The 19761-nt window shown below is 48.2% G+C and overlaps 1 protein-coding gene across 3 annotated transcripts in view; it reads right to left on the bottom strand.

The window, feature by feature from the left end:
- ULK4 (unc-51 like kinase 4) overlaps positions 1-19761 on the bottom strand; it is a 1725799-nt gene that overhangs the window by 995459 nt on the left and 710579 nt on the right. The window lies entirely within an intron of this gene.

The raw sequence follows: 19761 nt of genomic DNA, 5'->3' as shown, positions 1-19761 counted from the left end.
TAGCTGGGTCCAGATGCTTTTAGTTGGGTATGGTGAGCAGTAGCAGCCGCCACATAAATAAAGAGGTGGGGTAAAGGGGGAGTGCAGGGGGGAGGGGAGAGGGAGTTTAATAAAAAGTTAAACTTACCTGCTGCCGGCCACCTCCTGTGTCAAGCCTCCATGCTGGTTCTTCCTGGTCTTAGCAGACTCTTGGACCACGTCACAGACTCACTGTCCAAGCCCACCACTGCTGTCCTGCTAGGAGAGTAGCGGGGGGATTGGCTTGAGCAAGCTGGAAAGATGCTCTGCACAGGGAGTCTGTGGGGTTTCTCCAGCCCGGCTGTTCAATGCAGCCAAGCTAGGGAAACCTAAGTGCGCATGTGTGTTTTGGTGGGCCTGAGACAGCTGGCCAAACACACATGCTGCCTTAGAGAGTGCACACAGCACTCCTCCTCTCCACATTCAATGTCCGAGCCCCGCCCCTCCTTGCACACGCTGGTTGAGCCAGGTCCTTAAAAACAAAACAATAATGAAATATATTGTTTTATTTTTTAGCTGCTGGCTCTGACCAGTGGGGCTACGCTTCTCCGCCATTGCTGAGGAGCCGCCCCTGATGGTGAGGTGTCTGTAGGATTTCACAAGGACTTGTTCCATACACACAGATAAAAAAGCACACACACAATCTACCTCTCTGTTCTAAAAGTCTTCAAAAATTTTGCTTATTTTGCAAAATATTGTAGTTTCTCTCACTTCATACCTGTACCAATCGTCATTCGTCTCCCTCTCCACTTCCCCTTTAGCCCCTGTCATGCAAGCTGCTTGTCGTATTATGTGTTTTGGTATTATATGCCGGTGTGATTGTTGGGAAATCTGAACCTAACCTCACCCCCCCCCCCCCAAACTTACTGACCAAGATACACCCCTGGCCTTTACATGGGGTCCCAGGAGCAGGAGAGGTCCTTGGGCAGTAGATTCAAAGCTCTAATCTCTTCACTGTGAGAACCCATTTTGAGGGATCTGGTCTGTCTGATCCCATTCTCCATTCACTCTTGACTCCAATTTCAGTTTGACCTCCAAGTAACCCATCCAGCTTTGTATCAGTCCCACTACATGTTTATGCCTTCTGGAGCATTTCTATTGTGCAACGTAATGAAGGTGTGATTTGTAGAGCGCATCTATTGCTCATCAATATTTTTTAGCCACTATAGCTTTGAAAAGAGGAAACCGAAACCAAATGTATAGGAGTATAGAGACGAATCCAGAAATTGAGCATGTCAATAGATGTTCTAGGCCGGGCATTCTTCGGACTGTGGGGCACGCCCCTGTTGGGGTCTGCGACCGCATTCCCGGGGAAGGCAACTGTGTCTGCAAGGGTTTGTAATTGAAAACGGCCTGGAAGTGCAACCCTGTTTATTTGGCGCGTTTCCAGGCTGTCTTCTTTATATGCAGAGGTAAAATTGCATAACAAGTGTGTAACTGTAATCCCGAGTGCCCTGAGGCACAGTCCGTAAGTAAGGTGGTGGGGTCAAGATGTAGCGAAAAAGAACAAAATATTCAGTTACTAGCTCGTTATGTTTTTTCACCTTCAAGAACTGCATATAAAAAAAAAACAGGCAAATGCCTTAAATTAAATATAAATGCAAGTTAAACTAATCTGTGGAAAATGTAGTATTACAGTATGAAACCTCATTTAGCTAATGCGAGCGGTGTAAATGTCTGTGCGTGACTAAAGAGTCACAGAATTGAATCCTGGCGGCACAGTGGGGAATACGGACTTGTTTATTTATAGCGCTATGAGGATTCAATCTGCGGCAGAAAGCACTTTGCACGTAAATCATTATTTATATCGATAGATTTTAGTAATAAGTAATCAGACTATACCTAGAAGCATTTCTGTAAGCATGTATTAAAGGGACTCACTCCAGAACTGAGCCGTTACCTCCCAAGAAATCTTTGTCACGGTGTAGCTCAAAGTGACTTCATCAGTTAAAGACTATATCAGCTCCAAAGCAGCCTATATGGTTGCCGCTCAACCAATTGCACGGGGTCGAGAGTATGAGGAACGCACTAAATCCAGGCCCACTGGAATTATTGAGCAGGGGATGACCAAATCATAGGCAAGTTTGACTAAATTATGAGGCATGAAAAGACAAATTATGCAGCGTTATGCGGCATATTTTGTGATAGTATTACTTCATTATTTTATATTTTTTACATTTGTTAACACAACCTTGGATAGGTTTCACCTCATTAGTCCCAGTTTAACACCCAGATATAGCAATAAGCAACAGAAATGTGACCAGTCAGCCCTTTTGAAGGGTCCTCACTGTGCAACAACACATTGCTGTGTTTTTAGTAACTTTTGATCCGTTTTGAGCTAGAAACAATTTTTTGGTTAAAATCTATACATTTTGCAGCAGATCATGGATTATGAGGGAATTCAGCAAATCTCTAATTATGCAGAAAACAAAATGACAGCATAAATGCAGATTTCCAGTGGCTAAACCCCAATTATGGTTGTTTTACTATCCTTGCTTGCTTGCATGAGGGGCCAGGGACCATCTGCTGTGGCAAGTGTTGCTTTGAGCCTGAGAGCAATGGTCCACGCGTGGGGAAAATTGAAGCAGAGGAGACACCTTTGTTTGAGCGTCAGAAAGATGGCATTGAGGGGGATGGAATAAGATGGGAGCCGATGTTTTTAATGAAGGGCAGAGGAAACAGCCCACTTCACACGGCAGTACCTATAGTTAGTGAAGCAGGTGCAACAGCACTGAGGCCCAGGTGTCTGAGGGGGCCACTGGATCACAATTATGACTGTCTGGGTATGGAGGTTCATTTTTACTGGAAGAATTAGGGCTGAAGGCAACTCTGCTGTAAACAAGGCCGTGGGGCACTACACAAGAGCTCATTTTCTTTCTAAAAGGGAGAAGATGTGGCCTAATGGCGAGAGCTGCCAACTTTGCAAGTAGGGAACCAGCCAGGTTCAAGTCCTGGCATCAGCTCGACATTCTGTGAGTCTGGGCAAATCACTTAATCTCCCCGTGCCAAAAAGGGGACAGAGAGTCCGTTTCAAGATTGGGATGATGATCCGGCATGGTGGGAAAGGCAGAAGAGATGGACTGCTACTAGGGTCGCAGCGACCATTAGTGTAGTGGGTGCAGTTGCATGGGGCCAAGGGTGCGAGAGGCTCATCACACCCAAATTAAGGGGACCATAGCTTTTTGGCCAATTCCTATTTTGTTTGATGAATTTGGCCTATTATAAATCTCACATTTCTTATGAATTATGAGCTACACAAAAAGTGGCCATGAAAAGGTCTCAAACTTACTCCTGCATTCTGTCCTGCCCCTCCCAATCACCCAATTCTTGCCATAACATTTTGAAGGGGAAAGAGCACGTAAGGCGACTTCAAAACATTTTGCGTTACGGGGCTCAGAGCAAAAAAGTTTAAAGGCCCCTGTTCTAGGGCTAAATCTGGTTAAAGAGCCACGTTTTGAGATCTTTCAAGAATCAAGAACAATTCAATGTCGTTCGACGTGTTGGAGGCAGACTATTGCATAATTTAGCTCCTGGTGCTGCTGCAGAGCTACCTCCTCTCCCTGCCCGGCAGAATTTTGGAAGGAGGGCGTGTAAAGCGTTGGAGGACCTGAGGTGTCGAAAGAAACACAGATTCTGAAGACTTTGGGGGCCCGAGAGATGACGATTCTGTGACTGTGCATCAAGGTTTTACATTGGATCCTCTTAGCTACAGGAAGCTAATGCAGGTCATTTAGTTTTAGAGATGTTGGACAATGCCTAGGAAGGTTGAATATTAGTCTTGCACCCATGTTTTGAACCAGCTGAATTTTCCTGATGAGTTTATCAGGCAGGCCCAGAAACAATCAGTTTGAGTAATCCAATCTGGAAGTAAAAAGGGCATGGATTACGGTTTATTTGCATAAAGTGATAGGAAACAACGTATTGCAGAGCGTTGTCAAAATTTCAAAAGTTCAAAGCCAAGTAGAGGTGGCTGCATGATTCTGAAGTTTGAAGCAAAATGGTGCTTTGAATTTTACACCCACATTTCTAAACACTTCAACTGACGGAGGTGGGTAGCCAAGTTCTCGTGGCCACCATCAGTTGTTTCAGACTTAATGTTTATTCCCCAGAATCAACACTTCTATGTTTTCAGAATTCAGTTTTAAATGATTTCTGTTTAACCAGATTGCAAAAGAAGCTAGCATTCATGAATCCTCTGTTGGCTGTGAAGGTTGCCGTTTGCCAGTAAGACAATCAATTATGTGTCATCAGCATAAGACCGCACTACGAACCCATAGAGACGACATACAGAGGATGAAGAGCGTGGGGCTCAAAGATGACCCCTGTGGTACTCTGCAGTCTAGGGGAACTAAGGCCAAGAAGAAGAGAGGAAATCTGACAGCTTGGTGCCTATTTGAAAGAAATTTAGCAATCCAGAAAAGTATAGGCCCTTCGACACCGATCTCAGTTAAACAATGAACGAGGATGGTGTAGGATATAGTGTCGAAGTCTGCAGATAAATCCAAGTGTTGAGGGCAGCCGTACCGCCTGCATCCAAAAGCTGTTTAAGGGTTTTTTTAGGCTGTAAGAAGGGTGGCTTCCGTGCTACGAGCAGCACAGAACCCAAACTGTGATGAATTTAAGATATTCTTGGCCTCAATAAATAAAGATAATTGTGATTAATATGTATTTCAAGCATTTTAAATTTGGGAAGGGAGTAAAAGATAAGTCTGTAATTAGCAGGATTACTAGGATCAGCAGTGGACTTCTTCAGAATAGGGGATACTAGAGCTAGTTTCCAAGAACTGGTTAAAGATGTTGAATGAAAAGAGATGTTAAGTAAATTACAGAGAGTGGGTGTGATTGTTAAGACTGCTCATTTTAGGATTGACAGTGGGGTGAGGTCATTCAGTGAACCCAAGTTGCATTTAAGGAAAATCGCTAATTCCCATTCTGTGATCGGAGTGAATTCACTTACATAAGGCAGATCATGGTCTCGAAGATGGCAGCTGCAGGGGCCACTAAAAGAGTGGAAAGAGTCTTGAAGAGTGGAGTAGTGTGGCTCACTGGTTAGAGGCATCGGACCCGGAAGCAGAGGACGGCCCGGGACCAGGGTTCAATTCCCGACGCGGCAGGGTCTTGGACCAGGGCCAGCGGACCCGATAATTCTCGCCTCGGTGCCTACTCTAACCAGGGATCACACTCGGCAACTCTGGGCATTAGCTTGCCTCATCTCCACAACGGCCCCCCACATTCGCCGGGGATGCCTGGTTTCACTTTGGAGATACCCATGAGGGACCATCTCACAGGGATAGCCAGGACGGGTTCCCCAGCGGTCTACAGTGCCACGACGCCTCGGCAGCAGTGCGCTTTACAAAAAACACATACATACATACATACAACAGCAAATATTTTGTTTTTGAAGACAATCACTAGAGTATCACACCTAGCCTGGGAATATGCAGTCTTCTGGATCATCGCTAGAGGGTGCGCCATAGATTTTACAATCGCAAAGACCTCCTTTGAGAAGTGTTTTACAACCGCGATCTTGGTTGCCTTATGATAAATAATAATAGCGGTGTGATGGGACTTTTGATCTATTTCATCAAGTGTAATACACCACATCCTTTCAACTTCCTGTCATTGCTTTTTAGAAGTAGTAGGTCTGGGGTAAACCACAGTGCACAAGGGTTGAAGGAAGGAGCTATTATGTCTAAGGTAGCAGTAACCCATTACTAGTATGATTTGGTGTCTTTCACAACAAGATGATGGAGTCAATGCTGAAACCTTTCAAACACTCACCCACAGTCAAGAGATCTGGGTTAAAACCATTGTTCTTTTGCTCAGCATGCCACCCCAGATTGGACCCAGCCATATGCAAATCAGTCTTGACCCTGCTCCCAATAGGAACAGTCCAGCTTGAGCTGCCAGGCCAGGACCTTCTTGGACCGGAAACAAACATCCTGGGACCAATTTCGTGGTATCATGTCTTATCAGCCTGGTTTGCTTGAATCCAGTGTCACAGCGAGCAAGGGACCCACGTTTGCGCATACCCTTGGCCCCTTAGGGCGAAAATAGCAAACACAATGGACGGAGTGCTGAAACTTTTCAAACACTCACCTCTAGTCAAGAGATCTGGGTTAAATCCATTGTTCTTTTGCTCACCATGCCATCCCAGTTTGGACCCAGCCATATGCAAATCAGTCTTGACCCTGCTCCCAATAGGAACAGTCCAGCCTGAACTGCCAGGCCAGGTCCTCCCTGGACCAGAAACAAGCAGTAAGGCATTTTCATGGGATTTCCCATACTTTTGGCAGAGATTCTACACTTGGCCGTGATCTTCTTTGCTACAGTGATGTTCAGGCCTCCTCGTGGCTCAAATGGCCACCACAAATAAAGTACTAGCTGAAGGGTCCAGTACCAGTACCCCACTGGTAGTTTAGGCAGACTAACAGAAGCAACCCGAGGTTTGTGTGCTCCTCTAATGTTCTAGAACCATTTTTTTGATAGGCAGATTTTGTGGAATTTGTGCACAGGGTTCACACTGGGACACTGTGGTGAATAGCTGGTTATGATGCGTATTACTCTCTATCAGGAGCTATTTGGAACACAAAATGAAAACGGAGAAGAGTGAGTTTCAACCAGGCAGGGTAATGTTATACTAGCTAGAAGTGGAATAGGCTGGAGCCCACCTCAAACAGGCAGGCATCCATAATAAAAGTTTCACACCTGATGAAGTCAAAGGACCACAGTTATGGGACCTGACCATATATTTTGCAGCCAATAGCAGATAGGTAATCTACCCACAGTGGTACAATTCAAATGGTTTTGTCTCCTTACTAGAATCGCGTTGCCACCACTGTCAGACACTAAATAAGCTTGTGATGCCATGGTTGTATCAGACTGGGGGTACAACTTTAGATGTCCCCTTGCATCACAGCATAGCTCTGGAATTGACAATCAAACAACACAGAAAGGACATCTAGTGAGGCAGCATGACTGTCAAGCTCAATGGAAAAAATGCAGGTGTGTCCAGAAAATATATACCAGCAAGAAGAAACAGATTCCAAAACCAATGTAGAGGGCTTTCTTTCCAAGGCAACTACTAAAACACGACTGTGATCGAGGCATAAAGATCTGTTGGAGGATGGTTATGCATTAAAGGCTCGGATGAAGAAGAGAAAATTACTGGTTAGTAATCCCCCATTCTCTTTCAATCCCAACCCTTCTTTCTTATGAGGATAAACAAAAAGAGCATAACTTTAGAAAAGGTTGTACAAATGATATCCAGTCATAAATGTAGTTTACTATTAACATATTTTACAAACAATTATATTTTTAAATGAGGTTGAAAATGTTATGAACTCTAAATAAGTTTGCAAACCTGCACTTCTGGATTCAACTACTAGATGGTGGAATTATGCACAGCATGTTAATCTAGAAAATATTTCATGTGGCAAAAAGCACAGTTCAAAACTGTAATGTAATTGGAGCAGCTAAACATTAAAAGATGCACGCCATATCACAGGATGGAACGAGGAGTAGATTGTGTGTAAAGTTCTTGGCTGGCGATATGGGGATCGAAGCAGTGTGGAACACACTGGTAGATGAGGGCCAAAATTTAGCCTGGTCAGTATGGTTGAAGGGGGAAAAAAAGATGCTTTTTAAGATACAATTGAGGCAAGCACGTGATAAAAATAAACAAATGGCGTGAAATTTGGGGCGAAATATGTTCAGGAGTGGAATGCGCTGGGGATGGGGGTACTAGCAGCTTCCCAGCTGAGAAAAAAAAGAGGACACGGTGTGAGACAGGGTAGAAGTGTAGTAGAATCTTTTCCTGAAGTGCACTTGCATCTCAAAAGAAGAATCATCTCTACTTGGAACAGATTAGAACATAAAGCCACTCAAGACCACCAGATAAAGGTCTACTCAGAGGATGCAGACCAGACACCAATGGTTCAGATACACCGGTGAGAATCTGCGAAGAACCCCCCGTTTCGGGTACCTATAATTTCATAACAACAAGGGCACGCCAATCAGGGACAAGCAACTTTTAATGAAAATGTTGATGTCATCACACCATTTCTGGTTAGTTCATGGTCATAATAAAGCTGTAGTGAGGTCAGGACACTGGGGGACCAATGTAATAAGACAAACAATAAGCGGTTGCCCATAGCTGTGACTTTTATGTGCACTGTACCCATCACTTTTCAGAAACAAAGACAGAATGCTAGACTCTACTTCTGAGTCAGAACCAGGATAAAAGAAAGTACATAACAAGCTGCTTGGGTAGAGTTCAAGAAAAAACACATGGAAGATATCAAAGAGAAGCCGTCGATATTAAGCTTGTACAACCTCCACTCAGCAGGTCCATCCCTAAAGTCACAGTACTCCTAGAATATTAACTAACGTTGTGATCAGAAGATAAACACCCACAGGTAAAATCATTTGGCAGATGCAACTAGGAAATAAACAGGTACTGGAATCTTTAAAAATGAATAAGAAACAAGACTATATCATATCATCAATATGTCACAAATACCATAATGAGCTACAAAGCACAATACCAATGCCTTGATACTCAGACTGGATCCAAATTACAACAACATTTTTTCAAGAAGGCCAGATTCTACTATATCTCCTTATATGATTATAAGACCCCCCCCCCCCCCACATTGTAACGCACCAACCTCATTGTTCAAGATCTGATAGTCTTAAGGCTGTCCGATATCGAGCGCAAGGGAGTGGACAACGCCTTGACCGTGGAAGAGATAGTAGAAGCGATTAATGCCTTTCTACAGGAAGCAATACTGGTCCTAATGGGTTTTCACTTGTGCCGTTTGTGAACTATGCCTCAGACCGGATTCCCTCACTCCAAGCAATGTACAAGGAGGCCTTTGAGGTGGGCACTTTACCGAATGATTTGAGAAGGGCGATTATCTCAGTGATCATTAAATCAAGGAAGCCACTGACTGACTGACCCTCATATCGGCCACTATCCTTGATCAACCTGAAGGCCAACCTCTTTGCCAAGGTTTCAGCCAATAGGCTGGTCGGTTCACTCTGAAGCCTGACCCACTGACAAAAAGCTTCATGTCTTCCTTTGAATCCTCCATGTTGTCCTTACACAATCTGAATCTTCTTAGGACTGCTACACCTTACTTTTAATTGATTTCCAGAAAGCCTTTGACTCGATACACTTGACATTCATGATACGGTTGTTAGAGAACACAAATTTCAGCCTGCTTTCCAGATGGTTTTTTTGGCGTGCTTTTCTGGTGGTTCATGCTAATCCTTTACACTAACCAGTGCGTGAAGGTCTGGGCCAATAGCTCCCCTCCTTTTTCCCTTGATGCTAGGACCACGTGCTGAATGGATTTGGAGGGGCGCGCTCATAAGTCATTTCAGCTACAGCACAACACAGGAGGACCATGCGTTCCTTTATGCCAATAATTTATTACTATATATTAAGAACCCCGAGACTTCTGCAGGTTTATGGTGATGACACTGAGCTTGTAGTCAAGTGAGAATACACCTGTCTTTGTGCTGGTTATCATGCTGGGCTTGAAATAATATTGTGATTCCAGCTTGCCACTGACCACTTCAAATACCTAGGCATTCAAGTTGTGCTTACCAACCGAACTAAATGACCTGTGTTATGTCCCTAATCCAGGCCTACGTAGCTACACGACCTTTTACCTACATTTGTTCTACCTTGCTCTGCATATGGTTCTAGCACTGACCTTTTAGCCAGTTATGTGCTGAATAAATGTCGATCAGTTTCCTGGAAACTAGCCTCATTTATTATGCATGAGTATTCGAGTATTCTTAGAAAAGTCCCTGCACATGACGTACATAACAGAATGAAAAGCTATGAATGGATGGACCTGCACAGCTAGTCTAGACATGTAATATATAATAGACATGTAATATATAACAGATGCACTATCAGTGAATCATGTATCTGTTATAAAGCGTGCTGTCACGTGATGGGGTTTTAGCCCTGACCCCTATGCAATCAAATGGAAAAACTTGAGGATTCGGATAGCCCAAACCTACGTGAAGCACAGCTATGCACTCTAAGGTCTCAGAGGTTTTATACGCAATGGTTTTAAAGCAATGCAATATGAACAATATATGCAAACAAATAGCATGACATACTCTGTGTAAAAAACATGGAAATATACATCCTAGGGCGAAAGAACTGCTTTTCAAAACCGCAGGTATTGTTCCAGGCTAATTTGCATAATCGTATTCACAACATATCAAATATGCAAGGAACCCCGAGGCTATCTTTATGGTATAAGAGACCCATACCACCATTAGATACCCAGAGATGAAGCTTTACGCTGATACTAGACGCTGAGGTCCCGGCCTGCAGAAGCTACAAAACGCAGCGGTCTGACATCCCTTGCGGGGTGTCCAACTCGAGACCAAGATGGGGTCCTTCGTTCTCTCCCACCAGGTAATTGGATTGGCTCTTTCCTAGGGGATTCTTGGCTTTACACCCACATACATGCTAGGTACACTTAGGTAGGGTTTGCATAGTAGGAGTATGCTTGATTACTGCCATGTATCTATATGCCTGCACATATTCACTGTTTTAGCATCAGGGTAGAATTCTACCTTTTATTTACTCTGTTGATGCTTGTTATCTTATACATCTGTTTCTGTGTAATGGTTGTCGCAGCACATATGTTATATATTAGAATGGCGCTGGTTCGATAAATGCTTATTGAAAACGTCCCCATCGTTTGTTCTGTGTATCTCTCTGAGACTAAGTGAGTACGATTGACTGAGCAAAAAGCACTGTACTGTTTCCACGATCCTTGAAGGATCAAGGGTCGTATTTTTTTTTTGTAAACAAATTTTATTTTATCACAATAGGACAGATAAACCAGCCCACAGGGCGTAATTGCAAGATATAATGTCCATCTCAATAGTCAATACTGTTGAACTCAAGAAATACAGGATGAACCCTCATTGTCTGTGGAGGAAATAAGGGTCTCCAGACCCAAACCCAGTGCCCACCCCACCTCTAAATACTGCAGTGTGCGCCAGTGAATTCAGTCAGCTCTAAATCCCACCTAATACCCTGTGCAAATAACACCCAACAAACCCCCTCCCGCCTTCCCAACTCCCCCCAAACCCCTCTCCCTCCCCACTCCCCAGGCATGTCGCTGATTCCTTAAAACATCTGCACTTGAGGATTGGATGATCCAACAATGCATCGTGGGCTCCATGCCCCTGATCCCCGGCTAGTGGTACAATGGGGGAAAACTTTTATCATGTCAGCCTTCCCCCACAAGGGGACTCCCTCAGAGCAACAAGAGGACCCCGAGCTCAGTCTCCCGCCAGAGGGACCACCTCCTCTTGGTCGTCAACCGCATCGTCAGTCGGGTGTTTCAACAGGTCCACCAGTGCCACCCATGCCCTAGCCATCTCCATTGATTTTTCGTTCCCAGTGCGGAGGGCCGTCTGCAAGCAAAAGGTCCCCTCGCAGTCAGTCCACTTCACTAGTTCTCTCGTCCAACGTGTCACACTTGGGCCAGTCTTCACTTTCCAATGACTAGTGAGTTCCCTTTTAGCCAGCACCAATCACAGGTCTATGAATTTACTAGTGACTTTATTCCTAGCATTGTGGGGAAACCAGTGCAGCAAGCAACAACCTGGTGTCAACGCTATGTCCCTCTCTGTCGTGGCCGACAATCCAGTTGTCACCCCCCTCCAAAACTCTCCCAGACATGGACAATCCCATAACATGTGGAGAAACCCTAAACATTCAAAATTACATCTCGGGCATCCAGTCCGGGCTCCAAAGTACTCATTAATCTTGCCTGGGGTAAAGTACGCTCTATGCAACACATAGAAGTGAATTAACTGGAATCGCGCATTTCTAGAGCTCTTCCAGGCCCTTTGAACAAGTTTCTCCCAGGGTTTTTCATCAATCACCTCACCCAGGTCCTTCTCCCATTTAATCCGTAAGGTCTCCAGGGGCCGTCGCATTCCCTGGGTGATACGCCTGCAAGTGACTGCTTTGAAAGTACCCGCCGCCATGACCACATATTGACATGCCAGGGAGGCTTGGGGTTCCAACATCCCCTCCCGGCAGTGTTTTCGGATGGCTGTCGTCAGAGCGACATGTAGCAAGAAATCGCCTCTTGGGAGGTCATGGCCCTCCAGGAGATCATTGAAAGGGAGCAAGGTAGAGTCTTCAAACAAATCCCCTATTGTAGTGATCCCAGCCTCACTCCATAATCGCAACCTGCTCCGATCTCCACCATGTGGTAGAGCCTTGCAAGTGATTAACGGGATCCCAGGCGCGTATGGGGTCCGCGCTCGTCGAGCTAATCGGTTCCAGCACTGGTGAATCGTATGAAGGTCCGAGAGAACTGTTCACTCCCTCATGGGCAGACGCAGTAACACCTGGTATAGAAGCCTCAGGATCCGGTCCGGACCATCAAGGTCCTCTGGATTTCTGAGCCTATGTGCCATCCACTTCATGTACCACTGTAGCTGTGCAGCATGATAGTAAGCTTCGAAATCCAGGACTGCGAAACCCCCCTCCGTCCTTGGTCTCATCATAGTGGTAAGAGCTACTCTCCGCCTCCAGGCGCCCCACAAGAACTCCGTGAGCATTGTATTGAGGTGAGCAAAGATCTTAGGTGGGAACCAGATTGGGAGCGTCCCAAAGAAATAGAGAAGTCTGGGTAACGTAACCATTTTCGCCAATGCCACCTTTCCCGCCACAGACAGAGGAAGGGTCCCCTAGAATTCAATTTACTTTTGGTGCTGCGCACTGCGAGTCCTATTTTACCTTCTAAAAGAGCTTCAGGGTCATGGTATATCCGAGTGCCCAAATGGGGCAAACATCTGGTTTCCCAAGGCACGCCCTCTGTGTCCCTTAACCCGTCTCTGCCCGAGCATGTAGGAAAAAGGCACGACTTGGGCCAATTTACTCGGAGCCCCACAACTCTCCCCAAGAGATCCAGCAGTTCTTTGGCTCCCTGTAGGACCCCTTCCGAATTGGCCAGGAACAGTAGGAGGTCATCCGCGTATAAGGTCCTGGTAGTAGCAGCCCGATCTGGCATGTACAGCCATGGGTTACATTGCCAGCGCGAACAACAAGGGTGACCGCGGGCAGTCCTGTCTCGGACCGCTACCCACCATGCAGGCCTCCGAAGTCAACCCCCCGTCCGAACTCTGGCAGTGGAATTTTTATACAATATCACGATCCATTCCACGAAGCGATCCCCCAAGCCAAATGCTCTCATTACCTTGAAAAGGTATGACCACTCTCGACTGTCAAAAGCCTTCTCAATGTCGACCGTGAAAATACATGCTTCGTCCTTATCGTAAGTGTCCGCCCCCAATATGCGCAAGAGCCTCCGGACATTCATCGCCGTGTTCCTGGCTGGGATAAACCTGCCTGATCCACGTGAATAAGCATTGGCATATGGACCAACAGCTGACTGGCCAGTATACGGCTTAAAATTTTGTAGTCTAAGTTGAGCATGGTGAGGGGCTGATATGCGGTTTTATCCCCGGCCGGTTTCCCGGGTTTTAAGAGTGGTACGATCACCGCTTCCCTCGTTGAAGCAGGGAGACAGCCCTCCTGCTTCGCTCTATTATACAGTGCCACTAGCCGGGGGCCGAAACATCAATGTATGTGGAGTAAAACTCCACCGGAGCCCATCCGTACCCAGGGTCTTGTTCTTAGCCATATGCTCAATTGCACTAAGTACTTCCCCAACCTCAACGTTTCTCCCCAGTCCTCCGCCTCCTCGGCATCAACCTTGGGAAGCTCCACCTCGTCCAGGAAACCCACCCTGTCTTCAGCCCCAGGGTCAAGCCTGCTCCGGTAGAGAGAAACATAGTACTCCAAAAACTGAGCGTTGATGTCTTGTTGTCCATAGTATACTTCATGCCCCTGTTCCCGCAATTCCAGGATCGTCCTCCCTCTACGTACTGGGTTGGCCAGCCAGGCCAACAACGCCTCAAATTTATCCCGTTCCACATGAGCCCGAGTGATATATGCCTTATAGTCGAAACAGCGCAGCTTTCCTACCTGCGTCGCTAGGAGTTCTCGAACCGCAAGCAGCCTGCCTATCTATTCGCTCTGGCCTCTCCTTCTCCAATTCCCAAAGCCTGTGTTCCGCACGTCTCGCAGTAGCACCCTCCTCCCTCCGACCATTTCTCCAATGCAACGGCCCCAAACGACAGTTTTAATGACGTCCCACTCAATAAGTAGACTCGACGCAGACCCGGCGTTAACCCAAAAATATTCATCAATAACAGATCCTATTGTGGCCCGAAACACTGGATCTTCCAGTGCCTCCGGTCGCAAGCGCCAACTAGGTATGGTAGGTCTAACCCTTAGCCAATCCTAGGACACCAGGAGCGGGTTGGTATCAGATATCGTTCTAGCTAAATATTCGCTGAGTGTGGCCCCACCCTGCACATCTGGGGAGCATAAAATCGAGTCCAACCGAACATGCAGTTCGTGTAACGCAGAAAAATAGGAATAGTCCCTCTCGTCTGGATGGTGGGCCCTCCAAGTGTCTATCAACCCCCAGTGTTGTTGCCAGTTGCGCCTGTTCTCGCTGCCAGTCTGTGGATGGGAGAGTCTGGGAGTGGAGGGTGGGAACGGTCAAGGCCTGTGTCAGTAATACAATTAAAGTCTCCCCCAGCAGCACCGACCCCGTTAACATGGTCACCAGCGGCGTCGACAGGTGCGCCAAAAATGCAGGCTGATCTACGTTGGGGGCATAAAGGTTCCCTATCACTATGTCCCTGCCGTCTAACCTCCCTGAGACCACCACATATCGGCCATCCGGGTCTATCAAGTGTCTGATACTCTGAAAAGGGACTTCCACCCGTACCCAGCTCAATGTACCCCTGGCATAGGCCGAATACATAGTGCAAAACACCTTTCCCCTCCATCATTTCTGCAATGCGACCCCTTCTTTCTGTGTTAAATGAGTTTCCTGCAACAGAGCAATCTGTACCCCTCTCCTCACTAGATATGCGTGGATTTTATGGTGATGCATCATAGTGTGCATCCCACTAACATTCCAGGAGATGCATTTAATTCCTATGGGGGGTCCCATTGCACGAACCGTGTCAGTCCTCCTTCCCATCTCCCCGCAGCGACATGCCTGGCCACAAACAAACCCCTCAATAACCAAACCCCCCCAACTCCCCCTCCCCAGGACAGGTACAAACCAACTAGTCCCCATCCAAACTAGCAATATGAACTACAAGACACAGACTGTTGCCACCCCATGGCGGCCTCTTCAGTATTCAGTTCCCGCCGTCGTGACCGCCATTCCCCATGCATCATGGCATGTGACCTTCATATGATGCCATCTGCTGTTTGGGGTGTGATGTTGAGCAAGTCAGCCTCAGAGTCTCCGTTCGTGCTACTGGTACGCAAGCTTTCGGATCTGCCCTTGCCATGGTCGCTGTTGGTTGAGTTCGGACTAGCCTCTCCGTGGCTAATCTCCGCGACAGCCTGCACGGCCCTGTGTCTTTCCAATTGGTGCCCTGTTGGTGTAGGAGTCCTCGGCGACCTCGGGGGAGTGATCGACGTTCGCCCTGTGCTGCCCATCGGTGAGGCACCCGCTGCTTGTGTCTAAAGCCAATGCCAAGCTTCCTGTGGAGCTGTAAAGAAGTGAATGTCAGCTCCATCGACCACCCGGAGGTGTGCTGGGAACAACATGGCATAGGGAATTTGCAACTGGCACAGCCTCCGCTTAAGAGTCAGGAAAGAAGCACGTTGCCTTTGTACCTCCCTTGTGATGTCCGGAAAGATCATCGCCCTGGCATTCCCAATCTGTAAAGTCCGTTTCTCCCGGGCTTGCTGCAGGAGGTGGTCCCTGTCCCAGTAATGAAGCAGCCGCACCACCATCGGCCGAGGAGGCCCCCAGATTTGGGCAGTCTAGCCGGGACCCTGTGAGCACGCTCAAGTGCGTAAAAGGAGGAGAGGCCTTTTGGGGCCACCTCCGCTCTAAGCCAATTTTCCATGAAGTGCACTGCATCGTCCCCTTCTACTCGTTCCGGGACCTCCACGATTCGCAGATTGTTCCTGCGGGATCGCCCTTCGCTGTCTTCTGCTCTCAATTCCAACACCTTGACCTTAGCTTCTACCACTTTCAAAGAGCGCTGTAGCGTGGTGACTGCCTCCGGGACCTCCTCTAGGGCTTTCTCATTAAGTTTCACCCGTTCCTTAAGTTTGCGATGATCGTCCTTCAGGAGATAGAGGTTCGCCCCTATGGAATCCATCTTTGGCTCCAGAGCTTCTCTAGAGGAAGTGATGGCCTGCATGATATCCACCAGAGTGGGGCCCTCTGGGGCGCCATCTTTACGTCCAGCCACTACCTCATCTTCTACATCTATGTGGTGTCCCGTCTCCTCCACATGTAATACAGCGAACCCCTTCTTTCTGGACACCCTCCCCATAATTGATGGGTGCGTAGGTTCGCAGGGGTCTCCGGTGTGGCAGCACCAAGGCACTCCAAGCGTTGTTGGCGGGAGCGGCGGTAGGATGAGTCAGCCCGCACCTCCAAACCACAAGTTCTGGATTCGAAGCCCTCTTCCGCTTCCACGGGCCCTCAGTACGGAACTCTAGTGCAGGGAAATGCCTTCTCACAATGATCGCTACCTACACGGGGCAGTCTCGGGAGCGTACAACGGGTCAGCACATACCCGCAGCGTTAATGCTCTCCGTACACTGCTCAATCAACTCGCTAGCGGATCCAGTGAGCTCTCGCCCTCTCGTCAGCTGGTGCTCTCCGTACCGCCACACTCTCAGTCATGGTCATTCATGTCACAGGCCCAGCACACCACCGCCCAGCTCCTCGCCAGCTCCTTCAGCACAGCACACGGGGTGGTCACCCCCGCACGCCTCTGATCGGCAGGCAAAATCGGGTCAATTTACAGCTGCCACCCCCGCTCCGTGCCCAGGTTGCCTCTCAATACTCCATTCGTCAGGGCCCAGCAGCGCCGTCCAGGGCCGCCATTTTGTTGATGCACCGCGTCTCCAAGGACTCCAGGAGCTCTGTTCTCAGCGAGCTTTGAGGCTCCGCTCTCCCCAATACCGGTCCCCAGCCTGCAAGTGTCACAGCCGCTAAGCGGTACTCACGGGAAGCCGCAACTCACCTTCTGTAGTACGCGGCGAAGGCTGCCTCAATAGAGCTCAGCCACCATTTTGTACTCTCCTCGCCCAGAGCCTTCGGAGCCTTCCGGAGATTTATCTGTGTTTTTGGCGCCGTCAGGGCACCGCCGCCCCTCCAGAGCTATTCAGCGGCAGTACCAGTGTTTCCGCCACCAGTTTTGCGGTAAGGTACCCCACTAGGTCATCAGGATCATTGCGGGCGGGGGGAATCTACGGACGGTGCTCCGGAGTCCGCTTCCCCTCACATCGGCGCCTGGCTACGTCCCCCAAGGATCAAGGGTTGTAATGTTCGATAGTTGCCAGAAACTATTCGCTCTTTGGTAAGGTTAGGGGGCTTATGGTGGCACTGTGAGCTAGCTGGTCTAAAGGCTAACATATCATTTGGGGGTGTCTGGACACCAATCCCTTTGTTTATGTTGTCTAATCATGCAGATCCTATGTATTTTTAGAAACTACACAACATCCGAAAGCGGACTTTAGTGCCCTTGTTCGTTCAGCATCAACAAGACATGCCATATTGGTGCTCGCTTTTTTTAAAATGTGGCTGACCACGTCACACTATTTAACATGATCTCTCTACCCCAACTGCTCTATGCATTCCTGAACTTTCCACACGTCATACCACATAAATCACTCCAAGAACTTCAGTTGCACTCTGGACATTCCTTTGGGATGGAAATTAACCTAGAGTTGCTTTTAAGAAATATGTACTACCTCCATAGGACGGAGGACTTTGATTAGCAGACATTAAACTCTATAATTAGGTTTACCAACTTACACCGATTAATGATTGGTTATTCGCTGTTCGTACTGATCCGTGTGTCCGCTCTAATTTGGAATGTATAGAGAAGCATGGTATTATTAATTTGCTATACAAGCCAACAATATGCCAGAACCTTCTCTTTGCTACTAAAACAGTGCTCTCCTGTTGAAGACAGTATATAAAAAAAAACATAAAATTGCCATTGGGGAAACCTTGCTGCTTGCTGTTGCTGCCCGGACGATCTGGAGTCTTTGCCTGCCGTCGTTGGATTGTGCCCCGTGCTGAGGGGAGGAACTTGCATCTTGCCGGACCCGCTGCGCGGGTCCCGCTGCGCTAGGAGTCACTGTGGGGAGGCGAGCTGAAAAAGAACTGAGCCCTCGTGAACCGGCAGGGCTGCGAGCAGCCCAGCAGGGACTCCATTGCCCAGGAGTCCCTGCGTGTCACACCTGTGGCCGCTCTCCCTGCCGGCCACGCCCCCCGACACCGTAAAAGCAGCCTGTGTTAGAAACACTGCGGGAAACCTTGCTGCTTGCTGTTACTGCCCGGACGACCTGGAGTCTTTGCCTGCCGTCGTTGGATTGTGCCCCGTGCTGAGGGGAGGAACTTGCATCTTGCCGGACCCGCTGCGCGGGTCCCGCTGCGCTAGGAGTCACTGTGGGGAGGCGAGCTGAAAAAGAACTGAGCCCTCGTGAACCGGCAGGGCTGCGAGCAGCCCAGCAGGGACTCCATTGCCCAAGAGTCCCTGCGTGTCACACCTGTGGCCGCTCTCCCTGCCGGCCACGCCCCCGACACCGTAAAAGCAGCCTGTGTTAGAAACACTGCGGGAAACCTTGCTGCTTGCTGTTGCTGCCCAGACGATCTGGAGTCTTTGCCTGCCGTCGTTGGATTGTGCCCCGTGCTGAGGGGAGGAACTTGCATCTTGCCGGACCCGCTGCGCGGGTCCCGCTGCGCTAGGAGTCACTGTGGGGAGGCGAGCTGAAAAAGAACTGAGCCCTTGTGAACCGGCAGGGCTGCGAGCAGCCCAGCAGGGACTCCATTGCCCAGGAGTCCCTGCGTGTCACACCTGTGGCCGCTCTCCCTGCCGGCCACGCCCCCAGCCCTGCCCCACCCCTAGATAACCAGCTGGAGTCACCGCTGCGCGGGAGGACTGGACTGGGCCACCCTCTTTCGTTCTTTTCCCAACATTTCCTCGTCTGAGCCTAAATTGACAAACCATTCTATCATTTCATCCCCACTGTTAAGCCAGGGGGTTGCCCTTGTTGTTGTTGTTAAGTTATGTGCACCAGGTTAACACGGAGCAAGGCCGCCAAGGGTGGCCCTCCAATCAATGGCCCCATGGATGATTTCATCACCCGTACCAATATAGCCATAGACCATGAAATTTCTAAACTTCAGACTCGTGTCTCCCTGGAATTGGCAGCCGCCAGAAGACTGTCCCAGGTAATCGAACTCTCCAAAAAATCCTCCCTGGGCCACATAGCCACCGCGGTTACCCCGGAGCGTCCAGCCATTCCCCATTGTGTAGTCACGCAGGTTGATGTTCACCACACCCCGACTCTTCCCCCATTTTCCCCTACTTTAGAGCCACCGACTCAGGAAAGTGTAGTGAACCTATCTACCATTTCTCTCAAGCAGGATGTTAGTTTTAATTCCCCCACCCCTGTAATGTTTTCACCTAGGTGTATCACTAGTAAAGATAAACAACCTAAAAGAAAATGCAATTCTTGGTCTGCTTACTGTCGTAAGAAGGCTAAAATTGCGGTTGCACAACAGCTGAAATTGATTAGTGTACCGGTATCCAATGCTATAGGAGGGTGTGTTTCCA

Source organism: Triturus cristatus, chromosome 10 (assembly GCF_964204655.1).
Source record: "Triturus cristatus chromosome 10, aTriCri1.1, whole genome shotgun sequence".
NCBI classification, from domain to species: domain Eukaryota; kingdom Metazoa; phylum Chordata; class Amphibia; order Caudata; family Salamandridae; genus Triturus; species Triturus cristatus.
This window is presented reverse-complemented; position numbering and strand designations above follow the sequence as displayed.